Genomic DNA, 6,000 nt, shown 5'->3' with positions numbered 1-6,000 from the left:
GTATTGTGAGGGGGACATGTCCCCGCACGTTTTCACGGCCTCCCTCATTGGTGAACACCAGATTTAGGGTTTTGTCCGATTCATACTGATTGGTTCATCAAAAATTTGCTTCCCTTCACTGCCATCTTGAAATGGTTGCGGCGTTTGTTTTGCTGGTTTTCTTTCAGCTTTTTGTTTATCTGTTCGCTCTGTGGATCCACACAAGACTGGCAGCGGTTGAGCAGGGTCACCACTGTGACGGTCTGTGTGGGGACAGGGCGAGTTGGTGACCAAGAAACGTATGGGAAGGATTTTAGACTATGGGCCCAGGATGGGAGGCATCGCTTTCCTCTCTGCTTCAAAGCATTGATTGCAGAGTGCAAAAATTGAGGTCGGGCGGGGGGGGGGGGTGGGGATCTAAATAGGCGACCTCAGTCTCCACCTGACCAACAGCTCCAGCCCCTCGTTTTTTCCCACCCAGCCCTCCTCACTCTCTCTCCTCTATCCCATTGCCCAAAGCATTGAGGAATTGGTGGAGGTCAAACGTTGGAGCAAGCGAGGGGACTTGTTGCTTGATGGCCCACCCTGCTAAGGCCTGGATTGGCTGCATTGCATGTGTGTTCATTTGTACGCTGGTTGTCCAGGCCATTGTGTGGTGTTGTGAACTTTTCCACATCCCTCAGAAAAACTTTTATCAGATGTACAAACACAATACAAGATCAGTGCGGTGAGACGGAGACTTGGCCATTGGTTGGTTCATCATCCTGAACACATGGACTTGTCTCCGTCTTCCTGTGCTGCTCCACGCATCGCTTCTGGAATCCCTGCAACACCTCCATCAGTAGTATGTACTTTGTGGCTTATTAAATTTTTTTTTTTGGTATAAAATGTCGAGGCTCGTTTGAGGGCGAACACACAGAACGTACAACAAGGGGGGCAGTAGACAAGAGGGCCGGGAGAAGGAAGGATAAAACAGTGGGGAACAGAGACATGAGGAGATCTGTGGGAGGGAGAGAGATGGGGCGGAAAACATGTGGAATACGAGATGGACATTAAAGGGACTTTCAGGTCCTTTCACGACAGGGACTGTCAGGAAGGAAAGTAGGGAATTTGAGACAGGTAGGCTTGGGGTGGATTAACGGGGGAGTAAAGATCGTGATTTTGGACGGGGGAAGATAAGAGGTCGTGGTGAACAGCTGTTTTGAAGACCTGGAGGGAAGAGTGGCATTGAAGAGAGTTAGGGAGGTTGTCCAAGAGGTGGGAAAAAAAAGAGGAATGAAAGAGTGAATGTGAGCAGGGATTCGTCAAAAGGAAAGTCGAAAGCTCCCTCCGTGTCGGCGCTCACCACAAATTGTACAAACACTCACAAAAGGTATGGATGAAGTAGTTTGCCCAAGTGTCTCCGCATCTGAAATCATTTATCTGACCACAGTGAACAGTTGTACCAAGTTTCATGTTTGTAGGTCGATGTGAACAATTCGGTCCCAAATATGGGCATATCCATCCGCCGGACTATATCATACGCTATACCCTTTGGGGGAGGGGCATGTCGAGGCTGGGTGGGGAGGGGGCGTGGCCTACTCTTGTGGAATAAGGAGATACTTCACAGGTATGACCTGTACTGTATGGGCGGAGCCTGAGTCGCGGTTGGTGGTGGTCACGTGGTTGTGGCTTCATATGTCACAACTTGCTAACTGGGGACTTGTAGCACCAGTGGCGTCAGGAGCGGCATGTACTGTCATGAGCAGTGTCCTGGAGGTCGTGTGCCTGGAGAGTGCATCGATGACGTAATAAAGCGGAGCTACGGGCATCCGACGCCCACCCTCTCGCTCGAGGCAATAAAGCGGAGTTGTGTTCCCTCCGGCTCGTGTCTGCCTGCTTGCACCTCTGCCACGACACCACATGACCGCCTATCCATGAGGAACAAAAGGGTCACACATATGACGTCATAGGTCACATGGTTTGGCAGCCATGTTGGATTTACCCGAAAACCGATAAAAATCTTCTCCAGAACAGTTTGACAGATCGAGGGGAAACTTAACACAAATGTTCCCCAAACCTTGGGAGTACAAGTTTATTGAGGAATAAATGATCGGTCACACGGTTTGGCAGCCATTTTGGATTGAATAAAAATATTAAATAATGTTTTCTCTGGAACTGCTGAATCAATCGATGTGAAACTTCACAATTATGATCTAGTAGTGATTGGGAATACATGTTTTAAACTTCAACTTCATCAGACACATGGTCTGGCAGCCATAATTATTTAATTTTTTGATCTGGGTTCTTTTAGATTTATTTTTTTGATTTTTTTTCTTTTTTTGAATGAGGTTCACTTGACTGTGCTTGGATGTGTTTGAGGGTCGAGGAGAAGCAGCTGAAATGTGAATCCTTTTGAGGATCCTCCTGATAACTTCATCATTGCTTTTACCTTGTTTGGGTTCATTCTCATCACTCCAATGCAAGACTCGTACCTGTTTGGTCTTCCGTTTGATTTGAATTTAATTTATTTTCGTCCCATTCTGAATTCAATTAAATAATAATAATAATAATAATAATAAAATGTCATGGGTCAGGGTCAGGTGTCCCATCAAAGCGGGACGTCTTGGCACCTGGTACCCATCACTGCCATCAGTTATAAAGTGGAATTTATAATTATATCTCACATTAATTATGTAACACACCAGGACACAAACACCACGCAAAATACATCCTGGCAAAGGGTCTGCAATCTCTGATCACTCTTTCTCTTGTTTGTTTGTTTGTTACTTGGCAAAAACATTTTTTTGCCAAGTATCTTGGTCTGTAGCGTTTGTTTGTCTGTATGTTGGTCACATGACACAGTTTGGCCACAGTGTTCAAGCAATCGTTCTGAATTTCTTTGTGCGTGTCGGTGACCGGCCAAGGACAGCAACTCTTAATTTTGATGGAGATCCGAATCCGGATCCGGATCTGAGAATTGAGAGGTGGAGAGATTTCTCTGTTGAGAGATGGAGCCAAAAACGATACACACACAAAATGTTAACACGTGATGGATGGATTCACACGGAACTTGGTGAACAGGTTGGGAGTGCCACTGTACGTCCGCTTGGTTCGCAGGAGGTGGTCACATTTGGGTGTTCATGACCTACACGAGTATCTCTTCCTCCTCTCTTCCCCGACCTCCCTCCTTCTGATACTTTGTCGCGATTTATTTTGCAGTTCCAATTTATTTATTTATTTTTAATGTCCTATTTCAATTTTTTTTGTCCTTTCCATGTCTGAAGATTTAGTTTGATAAACCCTTCCGCCGTTGCTTTAATCTCCGTGGAATTCTGGGAACATCCAGGTGAGGCCTGTGTAGTTCCTGGCGAAGGTACTCAGCGGAGCTTTTGCTCTGACACAACGCCCTGATCACCCTACCTGTGCTGAGCAAAAGTACCACCCGAGCAGGTAGTACTAATGTGTTCCAATCTACCGTTCTGGTGGCACTTTTGGCTTTGTGCGGGTACTTTCTTCATTCAAACGTGCTCTCCGTGGGTGCTTCGCAGGCTGACACCATTCCCCTCCCACTCCATTCTCACTCATTCATTCATGACCAAAAGGAGGGTGTTGAGCTTGCACAAGCAATACATTGTAACCTCCTCTTGCCGCCCACAGCCTCATCAAAGTTATCCAAGGAGTGTTGATGTTCCCATTTGCAAGTCCCCGTGGTACAGAGCTTTCCCTCTGAAGTCCAGGTGAATCTCGTGCAGGGAGATGCAAAGTCCAGAATCGACTGCTCGACTCACTCCCTCCGTCAAAAGAAGCCACTGAGCCCAGGACTATCTCCTGCCTCGGAACGTATCCGTCATGCCGGGCCATGCAGTGTGAAAGTGAACGTAGTGATAGATAGGTCATCGTTCCTGTGCACGACACGACTTACACTTCCAACACTGTGACGCAACGCTCTGCCAAGAGAAAATCTCCAGCTGTCAAGGTTCAGGACCTTGTTCTGCTTTTCATGTTTTCCTGCACGTGGTTGGACCTGGACAAAAAAAGATGTCTGGAGTGAATGACCCCATTCCTCATCCTCCACTCTGCCCCATCCTTCCTGCGACAAGTTCTTCCAGTTGCTGCTCCCTTCCCGAGGCTTTCCTGACAGTTTTGTGGGATTTGCTGGATGGCGGTGTCTTGGGAAAGCCGATTTGAAACATCCGCACACAGCAGCTGGCCCCGTCCCCCCACAGCCCCTCAATCCCTGAGTGCAGGGAGTAGGGAAGCCATTGATTTGCTCAATCTCCTTCAGGACATGTCGGGGACACGCACTGTGCTTTGATGTCGTTCATCAAACGTGTCTTCATTCACAAACGTCTCAAACTCGGTTTGCAAGCCTTGCGGCTTCTGGCCTACTCTGTACTCTCGCAGTACCAAAAGTGTTGGCATTGCAAGTAGCAGTTGAAACAATCTACTTCAGTACCAGCACTTTACGTACTGTGAGGGGGACACGTCCCCGCACGTTTCCACAGCCTCCCTCATTGGTGAAGACCGGATTTAGGGTTTTGTCCGATTCATTCTGATTGGTTCAGAGAAAATTTGCTTCCCTTCACTGCCATCTTGAAATGGTTGCAGCGTTCGTTTTGCTGGTTTGCTTTCAGCTTTTTTGTTTATCTGTTCGCTCTGTGGATCCATACAAGACTGGTTGTGGTTGAGCAGGGTCACCACTGGGACGGTCTGTGTGGGCACAGGGCGAGTTGGTGACCAAGAAACGTTTGGGAAGGATTTTAGACTACGGGCCCAGGATGGGAGGCATCGCTCTCCTCTCTGCTTTAAACCATTGATTGAAGAGTGCAAAAATTGAGGTCGGGGGGGGGGGATCTAAATAGGCGACCTCAGTCTCCACCTGACCAACAGCTCCAGCCCCTCGATTTTTCCCACCCAGCCCTCCTCACTCTCTCTCCTCTATCCCATTGCCCAAAGCATTTAGGAATTGGTGGAGGTCAAAGGTTGGAGCAAGCGAGGGGGCTTGTTGCTTGATGGCCCACCCTGCTAAGACCTGGATGCATTGCATTGCATGTGTGTTCATTTGTGCTGCAGTTGTCCAGGCCTTTGTGTGGTGTTGTGAACTTTCCCACATCTCTCAGAAAAAAAAAAAAAACTTTTTATCAGATGTATTAACACAATACAAGATCAGTGCGGTGAGATGGAGACTTGTGCATTGGTTCGTTCATCATCCTGAAGCATTGCACTTGTCTCTGTCTTCCTGTGCTGCTCCACGCATCGCTTCTGGAATCCCCGTAACACCTCCATCAGTAGTATGTACTTTGTGGCTTATTTACTTTTATTATTTTTTTTGGTATAAAATGTCGAGGCTCGTCTGAGTACGAACACACAGAACGTACAACAAGGGGGGCAGGAGATAAGAGGGCCAGGAGAAGGAAGGACAAAGCAATGGGGAACAGAGACATGAGGAGATCTGTAGAAGGGAGAGGGATGGGGCGGGGACCATGGGGTAAACAAGATGGACATTACAAGGACTTTCAGGAAGGAGAAAGCAGGGAATTTGAAGGAGGTGGGTTTGGAGTGAATGAACGGGGGGAGTGAAGATCGTGAGTTTGGATGGGGGAAAATAAGAGGTGGTGGTGAACAGCTGTTTTGAAGACCTGGAGGGAAGAGTGGGATTGAAGAGAGTGAAGGAGTTTGTCCAAGAGGTGGAAAAAAGAGGAATGAAAGAGTGAAGGTGAGCAGGGATTCGTCAAAAGGAAAGTCAAAAGCTCCCTCCGTGTCGGCAATCACCACAAATTGTACAAACACTCACAAAAAGTGTGGATGAAGTTGTTTGCCCGAGTGTCTCCGTATCTGAAATCATTTATCTGACCACAGTGAACAGTTGTGCCAAGTTTCATGTTTGTAGGTCGATGTGAACAATTCGGCCCCCAATATGGGCATATCCATCCGCCGGACTATATCATACGCGATTCCCTTTGGGGGAGGAGCATGTCGAGGCTGGGTGTGGAGGGGGCGTGGCCTAATTTTGTGGGATTAGGATAAACTTCACAGGTA

This window comes from Eptatretus burgeri, chromosome 25 (genome assembly GCF_056783735.1).
Source record: "Eptatretus burgeri isolate ZD-2024b chromosome 25, Ebu_testis_v1, whole genome shotgun sequence".
Lineage (NCBI taxonomy): Eukaryota > Metazoa > Chordata > Myxini > Myxiniformes > Myxinidae > Eptatretus > Eptatretus burgeri.
This window is presented reverse-complemented; position numbering follows the sequence as displayed.